Source organism: Capricornis sumatraensis, chromosome 1 (genome assembly GCF_032405125.1).
Source record: "Capricornis sumatraensis isolate serow.1 chromosome 1, serow.2, whole genome shotgun sequence".
Classification (NCBI taxonomy): Eukaryota; Metazoa; Chordata; class Mammalia; order Artiodactyla; family Bovidae; genus Capricornis; species Capricornis sumatraensis.
In genome coordinates this window covers 81,223,208-81,239,961 of record NC_091069.1, presented here as the reverse complement: position 1 = coordinate 81,239,961, position 16,754 = coordinate 81,223,208, and positions in this window count along the sequence as shown.

Here is a 16,754-nt window from a genome sequence, read left to right as displayed (position 1 = left end):
CTACTTTACCCTACTTTATATTCCAACCAGGCTTGTCTAATTTCTCCCTAAAAGTTGCCAATTTTTACTTCATGTAATTTTGAAATTGTTATTGGATATATATGTCATTGGACTTTTTTATGTCTTTTTGATCTTGTTATCACTAGGAAATGATCCTTTTTACTTCTGTTAATGTTCCTCTATTTTGTCTGATATTAAAATGAATGTACCAGTTTTCTTTCTCCTGTGTTTTTAGTGTTTTAAATGAATTAAAAAAACTAAAACTAGAAAATGTTTCTAGTTTTAGTAAACTCAGAATATAATGATTCTTAACGCATCTCTAAAGTCAGCACAGGTTGTTCTAGCACATATTTTAAATTCCTTATTAAGCTATTTTCCATTATCATTGAATTTAAAAACAGCTTTACTGAGGCATGATTGACATTCAATAAATTATACATATTTAAAATATTCAACTTGATAAGTTTAACATACACACACACACATACCAGGAGCCATCACCATAATCAAGATAATAAACTTGCCTGTCACCCTCAAAAATTTTCTTGCTCCTTTATAATTGGCCCTCTTGTCCTCCCTATCACCCCCACGTCATCCCAGGCAGCTGCTGATCTGCTTTTTAGCACCATAGATTAGGTTACATTTTCTAGAATTTTATTAAATGGAGTCATGCAGTATTTACTCTTTATTTGTCAGTTTGAATAGTGTTTGGAGATCTACAAATTCACTGATTATTTTTTCAGCAGTATTGAATCTTCTGTTAATCCATCCAATGAATTATTCATTTCATATTTTGTATTTTTCAGTTTTAGAATTCGCATTTACGTCTTTGATATTTCTCCTTGAATATACCATATTGTCCCCCACACATCCATCTTTTCCAATGTATTTTTAAGACATAGTAAATATTTTAAGTCCATATCTGCTAATTCTAACAACTGAATCATCCATTAATCACCTTCTACTGACTGTTTTTTTCTTTTGATTATGGGTTGCATTTTCCTGTTTCCCAGGTCTAACAGTTTTTAATGAGTACTGGTCAGTGTGGATGATAAGTTGTGGAGACTCAGGATTCTGTTATTTTCCTCAATGGAGTTTTTTGGTTTTGTTTTTCTGTAGAGTATTCAGATATCTTCTAGCAAGCAATTAAATTTGATGGTCACCTCTTAAGTCTCCTGCACTGGTAGGAGGGCTCTTTACCACTAGCACCACCTGGCTTTATTAGGGCTTGTCTATTTCAGTTATGCTCCTAGTTCCATGAGATTTCAGTGGAAAGACCAAGCTGTTTGCCCTGTCCTTCTAACTTGGTAGAATTTGAATTCTGAACTCTGTCTTCCCAGCACTGGACAGCTGCTGAGGTTGTTGCTTAGCCTCTTTTAACCTTTCCAGTGGGCTTCTTGGAGTCTCATTTTGTGTGTGAGCAGTTCTGAAATCGGCCAATGATTTGAGAGGGGTGTGTATGTTGATCTGGGGACTCCACCTTACCTGTGTCCTTCCTTTTAGGATCTCTTCCCCCAATTTCCAGCTGTATTGGCAGCCTTGAACTCTGATCTGTTCCTGATTCCTTAGCTCAGTCAGACTGCAGCTTTCTGCTGGAACCATATCCCTCTTGTACGGCATGGAACTGCTCACAGGGGTACTGTTAACAGTGAATCTCACCTAGTCTCGCCTTTTTTCAAGTCATCTCTCTTCCAGTTTATGCTTGATTTTGGTTGCTCTCCACTATCTTCAAATACTTGCTTTTATATTTTATATAGAATTTATCACTGTTTTTGGCTGGAGGGTTAACCCAATATAAATTAGCCCACCATTATAGGAAGCAGAAGAATTGAGCTTTTGAACGGTGGTGCTGGAGATGACTCTTGAGAGTCTCTTAGACAGCAAGGAGATCAAACCAGTCAATCCTAAAGAAACTCAACCTTGAATATTCATTGGGAGGACTGATGCTGAAGCTGAAGCTCCACTACTTTGGCTCACACCACTTGGATGTGAAGAACCAACTCATTTGAAAAGCCCCTGATGCTGGGAAAGATTGAGGGAAGGAGGAGAAGGGGACAACAGGGGATGAGATGGTTGCATGGCATCACTGATTCAATAGACATGAATCAGAGCAAGCTCTGGGAGATGGCGAAGGACAGGGAAGCCTGGCATGCTGTAGTCCAAGGGGTCGCAAAATGTTGGACACAATTGAATGACTGGACAACGACAATAGGAAGCAGAACTCTTCAGTCCTTCTCTAGGCTCCCTGCCAGCTCTGTTGGTTCTCTCAGTTTATTTTGAAATACAATACTGTTTGTGTCTTGTGGACACTGTATCTTTCCTTACCTGTCTGAGGATATTAATGATAGTGGTTTCTGTTTCTTGAGTTTTCTTCTCCATGAATAATCCATTTCTTCCAATTTGCATTTTTCTCTGTTTTGGTCTCTAACGTTTGTGTTAGAGGTTTCTTCCTGATGACCTTTGGTTGTGTAATAGTGTTTAAGAGTAGGAAACTAAAATCGGATGAAAGCTCTGTGCTTCAGCCTGCAGTGCACCTCACAGAAAGGATATCAGACCAGGCTGCTTGTTGAGTGGCCCGAGGGTCGGTATCCTCAGGTCCTTTCTGTGGGCTGGGCAGATTTCCCAGAGATGCTTTCCATCTATCTTAGTCCATTCAGGCTCCTGTGACAAAATAGTACAGATGGGTACTGTAAACAACAGAAATTTCTTACAGTTCTAAAGGCAGGGAAGTCCATGACCAGGGTGCCAGCATAATTGGCTTCTGATGAAGGGCCTGTTCTGGGTTGCAGACTGCTGTCTTCTTGCTGTGTCATCACATGATGAAAGGAACTAGGGAGCATATGGGGTCTCTTTTATAAGAACATTAATCTCACTCATGAGCTTCCTAGGAGCTGCTAGTGGCGAAGAATCCATCTGCCAATGCAGCAGACACAGACAGGGGTTTTACCCCTGGGTCGCGAAGATCCCCTTGAGTAGGAGGTGGCGCCCTATTACAGCATTCTTTTATTTTTTTCAAGTCTTTATTGAATTTGTTACAATATTACTTCCATTTGTTTTTTTGGCTGCAAGGCATGTGGGATCTTGGCTCCCTAACCAGGGATGGAACCTGTACCCCCTGCATTGGAAGGCAAAGTCTTAACCACTGGACCACCCTGGAAGTCTGCCTATTACAGTATTCTTGCCTGGAAAGTTCCATGAGCAGAGGAGCCTGTCGGGCTACAGTCCATGGGGTTGCAAAGAGTTGGATATGACTGAGCACAGCACAGCAGTCCCATTCATAAGGGTTATGCCCTCATGACCTAAGCACTTCCCAAAGGTTCTGAATTCTAATGCTGTCATATTGGGCATTAGGACTTCAACATATAAATTTTGTGGGGACACAAACATTCAGACCACAGCATAGTCTCTTTTTCAGAGGATAAAGTTTTGGCTACCTGCTTTCTGGGAGCTCAAGGGGAAGAAGGCTGGAGGTCTTACCTGCCGGGGTCCAGCCCCGGTGGATCCAGGGAATTCGAAGGGTGGACGGCGTTGGCGTGGAAAGACTTGTTTATTTATTAATATAAGATTAGATTAAGAAACTATAGTGCAGTAGGAAGATTAAGTGGAGAAAGAGGGCTGAATAGCTTGGTTTACGCGGAAGACCAATAAAATTCCAGACAAGGAATTTGCACCATCTACGTTGGGCCACCGGTGCCCGCTTGAATATCTAAGGGTGCCTCGCCTTAAGCTCCCTTTCGCGCGGATCTTAATAACCAGGGCAAATAAGTAGACCTGGCGAGCCTCCGCGCCCCAGATGGAAATTCAGCCTGAAATTAAAGTAAAGAGCAGAGGGAAGAAAAGGGAGAGAAAAAGAGAGAGAGAGAGAGACACGGGGGGAGCCAGATTTCCAAGAAACCAGGCCAAGACTAGTCCGAGAAACTGGTCCGAGAATCTGGTCCCGTCCTTTATTGTTCAAAAGGCCTTTTATACTTTTGATAAAACATGGAGATCAATGGGTAACACAAAGTTATGCAGCGTTAGCAGTCCAGACTCTTATCAAAACCAGGCTTTTTTCTCTGCATACCTAATTGTATACACAAGTCTTAGGTAATTTACATCATCTTCCAGCCAAAAGGGCCAATTAACATTTTACAGCCTTTTTTCTGATAAGGGTTTGTCAACCACAAGACTTATTTGTGTTGATCTTCCCAAGGTCTGGTGCCACTCTCAGAAAGCACTAAATAAAGTTACATTCTTACACAGCAAGGATACAGCAACTTATAACAAGTCGAGGGAGTACAGTGATTTACAGCAAAAGAGAAGCAATTAACTCAAAAGTCTAGTGTTGCTAACATCAAAACTACTATGTATCTTTTTCTACATCCTGCTTACATTAACATCCTTCCAGGTGCCTAAAAGATAAAGAATAAGGAGGTCTGGCAGCAATCCTTGAGTCAACAGTGAAAACCCTCTACCAATATAATTTTTAACTCTTTAGAAAAGGCTCTGTATCTTTAAGATGCTTTTAAGCTTTGTGCCTCCCGCGGTTAGGGGGCTGTAAGCAATTCACAAGCTGCAAGAGGTCTGGGGAACCTGTTAGGCAGGCTAGAGAGCTATCAGAGGGGTTTAACTGAAACATCCCTTTCAAATGCAGAAGACTAAAACCCTGAATTGACTTTTTTCCAGAGAATATCAGAAAAGTGGAAAAGCAGAGCACAAAAGCCAGCAGATTTTTGTTGGGGTACATGCTTAGGAATTTCCAGAGGGGTCCCTGAAGTCTGAGCATGCCTTGCGTATGTCAGCTTCCTTCCTCATGACCTTGTCACGGGCGGGATTCCTCACACTGGCTCCCAGCACTTACCATTCAGTGGATATACGCTCACGTGATCCCTCAGTTTGGGGACTGGCAGCCCTGCTTGGCGCCTTGTGCTCCCTAGGCCTGCAACCCCCTATTTGGTCCTCTTTAGAGAATAACTAACCAGACCTGTGGGAGGTGGGCAGCTGCTGAGGGGTGTGGAGTCAGGAGCATTTCTAGGAGTCCAGCAACCTCAGCCTTCAACTGATCTCTGCTGCAGTCTCCCCTCCCCCGCCCCCCTCGAGGTGTCTGGTATCCATTCCTGAGCTATTTTGTGCACACTGGACTCGCAGCTTTTCACACTGCCAGCTTCAGGTTTGGCTTTCTTGAATGCGTGGGCTGTTATCACTTGTTTATCTGTTTTCCAGACTCCAGAATCCTGATGGTGGTTTCTCCTCTGGGTTTCAGAAGAGGAAGAAATTAACTCAGATACTGGTAGCTGGAAACCTTAAAAAAAACAAAACAAAACAAAAAAGATTGTTTCTGTTGCAGCAGTTGGTTAGAGTAAAGAACCTCCAAGTGTGTGTGTGTGTGTGTGTGTGTGTGTGTGAATTGCTCAGTTGTGTCTAACTCTTTGCGCTGTGGACTGCAGTCCACTAGGTCCCTCTGTCCATGGAATTTACCAGGCAAGAATACTGGAGTCGTTGCCATTCCCTTCTCCAGCAGATCTTCCCAACCCAGGGATCGAACCTGGGTCTGCTGCTTTGCAGGTAGATTCTTTACCATGTGAGTCACCAGGGAAGCCCTTCAAGTACTTACTAATAGTCAAAGCAAAAGGGAAATTTTTGTAAAAATAATAAGTGCTTATAAATTGGAGTTAGTATAGACAAAAGTAGCAAATGTGGATTGATGCATATGATAATTTATTTATAAGTGTAAACCGAAATGATCTGGGCTACATCATCCAGGAAGGAGACCTGAGAATGGGCGCCGATCTCTTTCTGGGGCCCTGTGCACCTGGGACCCTTCATGTGGCTCTGGTTCCCTGCTTCGAGGAAATGCAGTGGGGCTGAGGAAGCTCTGAGCAGGGGGACATGTTGGTGTTGCAAGCACAGGTGGTAAGCACTGGGATGCTTCAGCCCAGAATGCAAGAGGTGCCCTATCTCAGCTTAAAACCATGGCCAGTGTGGAGAAAGCAGGTGTGAACCTGGGTGCCAGATCCTGAGCTGGTGGGAGGAGAGGGTTGCTCTCAAGCCTGGAGCAGGTAAGTTTAGCTCAAATAGAAGAAAGCACAATTTACCATGGTAGCCCAGAACCTTTGGGAGCTATTTACAAGTGACTCTTCTGGCAGATGGCTTAATTCCATAGGTGGGTGGATAAATGAATGGCAGAGTTGCCCCCGCCCCCCACCTCTTCCCCCCTCCACACACACACAAAAGGAGAGAGGCTTCTGAGAAATACTGGTGATACTGACACACACAAAACCTGTAATTTAGACACTGAAGAGAGCCGTGTGCTCTCACTGGGATGGATGGAGAATGGGGCAGCTTAGAGTAGCGGGAAAAACTCTACCTAAATTAAGAAGATCAAATCCTGACTCCTCAACTTACTCGCCATGCGGCCTTGAGCAAGCTCCTAACCTTGCTTACCCTCACAAGGTTCTGGTGAAAGCTTGTTCCATAACCTATGGAATAAAACAGCTTAGCCCAGTCCTGAACTGAACTGGCTGGGTTTTAATTGGACACATACTTGCTGAGCCCTCTCCAATACCAGGCTGTGTGCATATATCTCCCCATTCTAGAAAGGCTCATGAAGTGAAGGTGCGGCTGTGCTCTATCCTGCAGCCCTTCCTCAGGATGGAGGGAAGCTGTGAAGGTGAGCGTCCCTGTCCCCTAACCCCGTGTCCTCTCCTGGTTGCAGAGCATGTGACCAGAGAGAGTATCCAGGCCCTGCCTTGGCCCGAGCCCCTGATCCCGTCTCAGCAGACACCCCCCAGTTCCCTCCTAGCCACTTAGCTAGTAAACAAGCAGAAGTTTTCACAAGCTACTGGGTGACACCAGATGGTGCCAATCTAGTTGGCCGGCACTTCTGCCTCTCATTCCTCTGTTTCCCTTGAGAGTCTCTAGATGCGCAGCTCTGGAGCAGGAGAGCTGAAGGTTTGAGGGGGAAGTGGAGGCACTGGGAAGGAGGGGCATTGTGACACAGTGGGTGTTTGGGGTCACTCCCCTCCTACGGAAAAACACGTCCTTAGCTTCCGAGTGCCTGCACCGTATGATTAATTATGGTTACCTGAGATCAGGGCATGCCTCCTGTAGGCCTGTTGCGTTCCCCATTCCCTAGCATCCGGTCAGAGAGGTTCCACGACGTTGCTCCAGTATGCATGTCAGCACTAGCCTGCCTGGCTGCTGACCACTGCACCTGCCCTTCCCAACTCCAGCTTTCAAGATACCTCAGTGTCACTCACAGATTTTCGTGGCCTCAGTTAAACTTTCCTTTGGTCCACCCCTCAACGACATTGTGAGCGTTATTTGAATCAGTGCCCAGCCTCCTTTCCTTGAAGGCTGTGATGATGGTGGTGGGAGGTCTGATCCATCCTTCCTCTCCCTTCGCCTCTGCCGTCAGCACCTAACTTCGACCCTGTTTCTTTCCTTTTCCAGAACTCACATGCTGCGTGTCAGACTGAGCTATTGCTGTTTAATCCTATAATCCAAGACTTGCTACACTGTCCTGCTGATGTCCATAGCCATGCCTGGGAAGGAGGCAGCCCCATTCCCAGCGTATCCCGGGGGAGACCTCCTCGTGCACCCCACGGAGCCTTGACCAGGCCGGGGAAGAGACCGCAGGAGCACCCGTCCCTGAAGCTGCATCTCCTCTTGTGAATCAGTGTCCCCTTGCTTTCCTCTAGAGACCTCGCTGCCCCAGAACGGGACCTGCCTGGGGAATTGAGGGGCTGGGGGAGCTACTCCGAGACCTCCTTCTCCGGCGCTCTGAACCCCGGGCACCACGGCTCCGGGGCAGTGGGGCTGCTGCAGGCTCAGAGCCGCTGCCGCCCTGCATGTGCCAGCTTCTCTCTGTCGCCGGCTGTGTCAGTGTGGACTCGAGGGATACGGCATGTTTCTACACGGATTTTTCTTAAGAAATGTGCCAGTGTTGATGTAGTTCAGGATGCTCCCCCCCATCCCAGCTGTCACTGTCCCTCGGCGTTTTCTCAGTAGGCTTCATTCCCCATTTGTTCAGTGGGGAAATCTTGTCCTCCACCTCCTGCATCCTGCATTTGTCCCCCTACCTTCATCCCTCCCAGGTACAGAGTTACCTGCGGTTCTGACAAAAGATAAGCAGATCGTCTTTGGGAAGCCTGTGGACTCTTTACATCATCCGTGCTTTGTTGTTGGAAAGAGGCTGGCATTCTCTTGGTTCTGCTTAGTCCCAGGCCGTCCAGCGAGAGCAGATAGTAACGTGAGCTGAGCGTGTGTATCATGGTGACCAGCTCTCATGTCCTGCCCTGTTCTTTCACAGCCAAACCAGCTGCTGCAGCCAGGTTGGTCCTTCTAGGACTCTCATTCATCCAGGTTAATTTTAAGCAGGTGGAGTCTGTGTGGCCTGTAAGGGTGAAGTGAGAGAGCTGTGTTTGCAGGTGAGTCTGTGTGGAAGCCCTGCCTCCGCCACCCTGGCAACCCAGCCGTTTCTGTGAGCACCTGTGCCTAGACCCCAGGAGACCTGTCTGTGACCCTGTTTCTGCTGTCTGCCCTGGTACAGGCCCTGCTGGCGTCACAGGTGGGCCACTCTGCCACTGTGTGTACACAGCTGTGGGGACAGGAAAACCTTAATGCCCCGTTTGCTCCCCAAGCAGATGTGAATCTGCTGCTTCCCTGCCTTTGTTTGCAGGGACAGGCTGCAGGGCACAGGGTCACAGCACCGTGAAAGACAGTGGGAGTGTGGCCTCCCTGTGGTCCCTGGGGCGTGCGGCCGGGAGACAGCTGGGTGGCTGACAGCAGGTGCCTCAAACGGCCAGCTGCTTGCAGGACAGAGTGGCTCTGAGTGAGCTGAGTGCCCCCCCTCCCCCCAGGCCGAGTGAGGTTTCCCTACAATGACCACGATGCTCCAGATGTCTGGTCGTCGCAGGCTGGGCTCAGCTCAGCAGAGGACGTGATGCGTGATCACTGAGGGTGACGCTCAAAGCACAAGCTGCCTTTTCCTTTTCCAGCCTCGCAGGCACTGTGGCTTCTCTCCCCAGTCTCCCCAGGAGGGGTTGGTTCTCGTCTTAGTGTTTGAGGGATGATCCCCGGGACATTCTCACCACTGCCAACTCTTGGAGCTGTTCCAGGTTTTGGCTTGGGGCCCCATGAGTGGGTCTCAGTGAGCCGGGTCGGGGGGCAGACATTGCCCTCAGGGTCCCACAGAGAAGCTCCTTCTGTAAAGCCCCAGGGAGAGAGAAGGCAGCCGGCTCTTGCCTCACCAGCCATGCGCCACGTCTTCTAAAGAAAGAGATGCAACCAAGCTGTATCCCCATGCCCTGCCCTGGATTTGCTGTGCGATGGATACAGATCGTGGAATGATTCCTTCACCTTCTCCCTGTCCTCTCCTGACCCACATGGAACCATGACTTGTGGTTAAAGGAGCCGTTAGCTGCCCGTGACTTTTCTGCCAGCTTGTTGGGGAGAGGCCCTCCTTCCCCAGGCGAGGAGCTTTGGAGACTGGGGCCAGGCCAGGGCTGCAGGAAGAACAGGGAGGCCCAGGCCGGCTCCAGTCCATGCTTTGCTGTGGGACAGGCACACTCTGACAGCTCTCCCTTCACTGTGTGGTGAAAACTCCCAATTTTGCAGCCCCGCCCTCCTGTAGGAAGGTTGCTGGCTAAGGCCTCAGGCTCCCACTTCATCTCGGGAAAGTCCCCCCAGCACTGAACCTTCAGGGACTGGAGGATGGATGCCAAGGAGCCTCTAGCATCTCTCTTTGCCAAATGAGCAGTTGGTGCCGAGAGGCCCTCCCGGCCGCCCCCCTTTCTTGGGGCCACGGTGTCACTGTCGTGGGTGTCAGTGGCATGTCAGCACTGTGAGCAGCGAGCTTGTGGGGTGACATGCAACGCCCATCTGCACGTTTCCCAGCAGACGTGCCCAGGGCTGCTGTGCACCCTCGGATAAGGACACTGAAGCCCGAGAGTCGTCCTCCCCCGTCATCGCCCGCCCCCCCTGAGGTGGTGCAGGGGAGGCCCCAACTGCTTTCAGCTTGCCTTTCATGATTCTGCCTTGTCCACAGCCTGGTTTCTATCCGTCAGCATCCAACCAAGAAAACCAGAAAAGTCTATATATTTAAAACAGAGGGGTTTTAATCCAGGAAATTGTTTAATGAGAAATAAGAAGACCTGAGATGCCGCTGAGGGTAACTGGAAACAGGGAACCACAGAGCTGGTGGGACCAGATCCTGGGGGTCAGGACACTGGGTGGAGCCTGGGCCTGCAGAGGGCTATGTGGTGGGAGCTGAAGCCATGAGGAGACCTGGGCCCTGCCAGAAACATACCCCCCCACACCCCACCCCAGGCAAAGCGGGAGCACAAATAGCCTGGCTTCTCCCTTCCCCATGCCTTCCAGATTTCTGCGTTAGCTTAATGCAGCTGGAAGCCAGCTGACCTGGGAGCTGGGGATAGGCCAACTGCAGTCAGGCAGTCAGTCCCCAGAGCGGAGCAGGGGAAGGCGAGTGGTGGGTCAGAGGCCAAGCAGTCCCAGGACACGCGTGGCCCTGGCCCCCTCTCTGCCATGTCCAGGCCCACTGTGGATTCCCCGTGCTGTGCTAAGACCCCGGTGAGTGGAGGTGGAGGTAGCTGCCCTGGTGGGTTTCTGTAGGTTCTCTGTCACTCTGCTTGGGAGGAAAGTGCTTTGGGGAGGTGGGGGAGGGGTTTTATTCATAACATTTATCCCAGTTCTCCTTTGGGGGAATTTACTCATTTAGCAGCCCCACCTCGCCTTTCCCCTCAGGGAGGCTGTGTCCCAGTTTTCTGTCCACCCTGGCCCATTCCTCTTCCCCCAGTCTCTGGTTTCCCTGCTGGAGAACACCCACCCAGACCACACATCAGTGGTCATGAGTGTTTCCCCAGGATAATTCATTGAGCGTGTGCTATTACAGAGTGGTCTGTCTAAGTAGATGTCATCCACTGATCAATTTGTATCCTGTTTCCAATAAACTTCTAGAAATTCTGCCTGGTTTTATGCCGCCCTTTGCTGGGACAGTGGCTCAGCTATAAGGCTGGGCCCAGGGGCAGGCCCCACCCCAGTCCCCAGCCCTAGGTGCTTCCTCCCCGTGTGGCTCTGGGGCCAGGCCCATGAGTCTGACATCCCCGCCCCAGCTACATGGAGGTAGGTGCTCAGAGGCCTTTCCCCAAGGTTGGCACTTTCTTCTGCTCTCTCATAAGCCATAGCCTGAGCACATGGCGGTTTCATGAGGCTGAGCTGCACCAGGGGTGGCTTTGACCCTGTGTCCTCTAGGCCTGGAGGTGGGAGAAGCCGCAGGCAGACCTCTCTCCATCAATCCCTTTCGCACTGCTGTGCTGGAGCCAGGTGGCGGAGACGAGTGTGGGGCCGCTCCCACGGTGAGCTAAGGGAGTGTGCTGCACTCCATCCAGGGGGTTGACAGGAAGGCCCCCAGCGCCCTCTTCTACATCCAACCCTCCTCAGCTCTGAGAGCTGGAAACCAACATGTCTGAGTTGCCCTAAAAGGCATCGGGAGCCTGATCTGAATGCCTAGCATCCTTCAGTGTTTCCCAGGCCCCCGAGTGTGAAACCAGCTTGGTAGGAATTACTCTCTTGAGTATTTTACTGCTTTGACTACGGTGTAGACTCTGCCTCAGTGGCTGTACTGGGGCCATCGTTGTAGGCTCCCTGGGCACCTCCAGCCTGTTTGTAAAGTGTGCCTGTTTGCAACCCTTGTTTGCTGAGATTTGAGAGGTAAAAAAAAAAAAAAAAAGACATTGAATTCCTTCAAGAGTTTCATTAGAGAAGCAAGACATCCATGCGCGAGGTTACAGGACCCTGGAAAAGGTTGTAGAAGAGGCAGAAGCGGGCTCAGCGAGGCCGGATGCCACAGGGCAGGCTCTGTGGAAGCAGAGGGGCCCTCAGAGTGCAAGCCGGCAGCCCCGTCGCTGTGAAATCCCTAACGCCCTGGTTCTTGGTGTCTTTTTATTAAGATTTAATCCTGACTCAAGTGTCTCCCTCTTTCTGGAAGCTCACCAATAGAGTGTCATGTGCCCTGTCTTTCAAGGGGTAAGAGCCTGAAGATCCATTGCCAGGACTGGGTTTTCACAGTCAGACTTCTTAAGAGGTTTCCATTTGCTCTGCTCTTGCTCCTGGACTAACTGCAGGGGGTCACTGGAGGAAACCATTTAGCCTGCAGGGACCACCCCAGAGATGTGAGCGCCCCCCTCACCAGGCCTCTCTGGGCTGCTTGCTGAGCTGGCCCATTTATATGTCCTTTAGGAGCTTGTTTTCTTATTCCCAGAACCAGCTGTTCTAACCCTTGGTTACCCCTGAAGCTCTCACCCGCTGAGGGCCAAGTCTTCTAAGAATCCCTTCACCTGTGTTCCCCTTTCACTGCAGGACCTTCCACCAGCCCGTGCAGGTGCTCTTCGGCCTCTGGAGAACCCTCCTGGTACCCACATGTTGGATCGTTTCCTGGCCCCCACCTCCTTAGAGGCTTGCAGTAGAGTGTCCTGACTCAGGCCAGACTGCCACTTATTACTGGATCACCTTGGGCAAGTTACTCAACCTCTCTGTGCCTCAGTTTATTCATCTGTAAGATGGGATCATAGTATGTACCTCACAGAACTAACTAAATTAGTGTGTGTAAAGTGCTTCGCATGGGGCCTGGGACAGTGTTTGTTATTGCTCTGTCGTCATCCTCTGCCCGCTGCCCTCATCTTCACCCTCTCTCCCTTCTCAGGCCACTTAAACTTCCCCATCCACTCAATAGAACAAAACAGGCGAACCACCACAGGTCCTCTCTCAGCTTTGCCTGAAGCTCTTGTCTTATCTCCCTTTACTAGCAAACTTGTTTAAAGAAGAAAGACTTGTCCGTTTCTTGAAGTCTCATTAATTTCTCAACACAGTACAGTCCTTAATCGCTTCCATTCTGCCCCACCCCAGCCACCCACTGAGATTGCCTTCAAAAGGTCACCAGAGACCTCCTAATTGCCACATCCAGCCCATCTTGCAGTCACCCTCTTTGAGCTTTCTTGAGCACTCGACATGGTTGCCATCATGTTACTTGTCTTTGTTATTCTTCATTACACTCTCTCCTTTATTCTCTACCCAGAACAACACTGAGCCACATTCAGATATTACTTAGAGCCATTTCCCAGGATTTTTTACAAAGATAAATTTCAGAATAGTAGTCCCCTGTGTACCGCCTTTCCATGTTCCTCCGTTTTAGAAGAGAGCACTTTCCTTAATTTGGTGTTTCTCAACCCAGTGTATGATTTTATACAATGACTACATATGTATGAATCCATAACCAATATGGAACATTTTGCATATAATTAAATTTTATGCAGATGATAACCTATCACTTCTCCAAAAGCTATTTTTAATAGCACAGACCATGCTGTGTTAATCCAGAGTGTCAGTACAGGAAGCTTGACCAGACAGTGTCAGACACACACGTTGGTTCTCACATCAGCTTTCTTCAGCATGCAATTAGGACTTTTGAAAATACTGAGGTACTTTGCAGCCTGTCTGGGTATTTTATGTTCGGCTTTTACCCTCATAAAAGATGGCTCTAGGATATTCCTTTCTTTTTTTTTTTTACTTCTTTCATGCTCTTTTTAAAATTGCTGCATTCCTGATTTTCTTCCTATTTAAAGGTTTCTTCTGGGCATTTCACTGGGTCTTCCTTTGTGTGTCCTTTACTTGTGGGGATTTTTTTTTAAAGGGTGGTTCTTTGTCCTCTTCACTCTTCCCCAGGTGACCTCATCCATTCCCTGTAAGAGGTCAGCTCCCGATAGCAACAAGAGTCTGAAATGCTGTTTCCAGCCCTAAACGCACTGCTGTACTTATTTGCCTGCAGGTCCTCCAAGCTCCTCCAACGTGTCTTAACTGTATCTTCTCCTCTGAACCTGCTGCAGCCCCTGTTTCTTCAGTGTGCACTCTCCACCCATCATCCACAGTCACCTCTCTTCCCGACCTGGGCTGTGCCTCTGTACCTGTGTCCTGTCTGCCGCTGCCCTTGCTTGGAACACAGACCGTTTCCTACTCAGGTTGTCTTCCCTTACCCCTCACGAGGCTGTCCACACTGTTAGCAGAGTAACTGATCAAAATGTTAAGACCGGGGTTTCCCTGGTGGTTCAGTGGGTTAAGAATTCATCCGCCAATGCAGGAGACACAGGTTCGATCCCTAGTCCAGGAAGATTCTGAAATCCTTCGAGCAGCTAAGCCCATGAGCCGTAACTGCTGAGCCCATGCCCTAGAGCCCATGCTCCACAAGAGGAGCCACTGCAATCAGAAGTCTGTGCCCCGCAGCTAGAGGATAGCCCCACGCTCGCTGCAGCTAGAAAAAGCCCGAGTGTAGCGTTGAAGACCCAGCCAAAAAGGAAAAGCAGCAAGGCTGATCATCGTCGACTTCTTGAAAACCTCGCACACACTTGCTTTCCTGCTGGACTGTCCTGAGCCTGCAGGGCCCAGCCCGCCTCTCCCGCTGTCTCCTAACTCCGTCCCTAGGCTTCCTGCTCCCTTGGCTCATTGCTCCCCTCACCCTCCCCAGGCCCACCGGCTCCTCTCGCAGCTCCGTGCCCTGGTTCACGCCCTTCCCTCTGCCGTGGATGTGTTCCCTTAGCTCCTTTCCTCATCCTCCCCGTTCAGCCCACATGCACCCCCTCACTCCTGGCACTCCCACCCCAAGCCTGTGCTGTCTGCTGTCATTGGTGTGTTACTTCCTCGGGATCCCGCTCGCTTGGGTTGCCTCTGATCCGTTTGCCAGTCTGTCTCTCCCAGGCTTGGCCTGGGGGCACTCAAGGTCAAAGGCGTATCATCTGCCTTTGTGGCTTAGGGTCTGGGCCATGGTGTGTGCCTAGCAAATGCTTGATAAGTGGCTTCAGGCCTGTGAGCCCCATCATGCCTGCCTGCCCCCTGCACACGAGTTCCTGGGGTAAAGTCATGGAAGCCATTTTTTCATCCCTTAAGGTGTCAGCAGGTCACATGAGAAAGAGGAGCGAGACGTGCTGCCTAACATGTACACTGGAAAGTGCAGTCCACCCCAAGGGACCAAAATGCTGCTTGGAGCCCAAATGCAGGAAATAGGGTCTTTACTCACCCTGTCCCCAGCCTACCTTATACCACCGTGGTGGCTACGCTCCCATCTGTAGAAAACCCTGCCCTTCAACAGTGTGCTCTCTTTCCCACCTCCCCCATCCTTTCTTACCCCCCTTCCCTTCCCTTCACCCCCATAATAACTCTTGTACTCACTCAGTGGTCAGCGTATGGGGTATTTCCATCTCCAACCCCTGGAGTTGAGCAAGGGCCAGGATCACTGTTCCCATTTCACAGATGGAGAACCAAGTCCAGGAGAGGGGTTTACTGTGGGTTGGGACCAAGGTTAGGACCAAGGGGTCCTTCCATGCAGGGAGACTGTGGAAGAAGCCCGAAGCCCTGCTTCTGTCTCTTGTGGGGACACCCAGACCCCCTTTAGAGAGTTCCTTGTCAGTGGGGAGAACAGTCATCAACTTCAAGGTGAGGGGCAGGGAGGATCCAGGGCAGATTCGGGGTTGTGGGCCCAAACCTTGTGATCAGCATCTACCTGGGACTCCTCGAGGGGAAGAGACAGGCTACAGGGACCATCAGGTCATTTCTCTTAGATGAAGTCAGGTGAGTGAGCCCAGCTCCTGAGGGGTGAGAAGGCATGGCGGTGTTGAAGGGAAGGGTCCCGGGAAGGAAGGACCAAGGAAAAGGAGGCAGAGAGAGCCCTGTTGGCCACTAGGACTGCTCAGCAACCAGACAGGTGCAAACGTGGGGAGAGATGGTACCAGAAGGAAGGTGCCGGGTGCTCACTCAGAGCACAGTATATGTTAATGCCCCCTGGAGCTGGGGGCTTCACGAGAAAGTGCTTAAATCCCAGACTCCAGGAGCATTTGGTCTGACTTAGAAATGACGAATCTCAGGCCAAGGTTGGCCAGCTCCTTCCTGTGGCAGCAGAGGGTGGCAAGGTGGGGAGTTCCTAGGAGTGGCTCTACAGTGAGAGGCAACAGCAGAGCAGAGGAATGGAGCAGGGTCCATGTAGGGCAGAAATGCCCGAGGAGTCCCTTGGAGGGACCCAGGTGGCTCAGCCCTTTCCACCACTTGGTTTGGGTTCTCAGTATCTCTGTGGGTTTCTGACAGTAGTTGGTGAGTTTTCAGGAATGGGAAAAGTGGATGGAGACACACCAGGAGGTGGCTTTTAATACCCACCCAACTTGTTCCCCAGGCCATCTCCCCCTGCCCGACACATTCTATCTCCCACCACAACATCCATATGGCATCCATGTGCCTCCCTCCTGGGACATGGGTGACTCTCCTGGGCCTGACCACCACTCTTGAAAACTTTTAACTGAGGAAGGGCATCCTGTCCATGATATCAGAGGGCTGGGCTGAGAGGATGAAAACAGGTGGGGAGAGGGGGCTTGTCCCCATTGTCAAACCCTGTATCTGAGGGCCAGGGGTCCGTGACTGGGGTGATGAGTAGGGAACCTATCCCAGGCCCTTCTGTCCCCCTTGTTGGGGAGAGGGTGTGTATACTGGGGGCAAATGTTCATTCTCCTGAGATGGCTGGGACTGGGGACGCATGGGGTTCAGGAGAGGCATATTTGGGGCTTTAGTGACCTCTGAATAGCCCTTTGGAAGCCTTGAAAGCCATGCACCCAAAATGACTTCCACTGTGGACAGTAGGGAAAACCACTACACGTGCCCCACCCGCAAAAGAAACCCTTAATTCATGCCAGGTACACACCTTGTGCCTGGGGAGCCCCAGG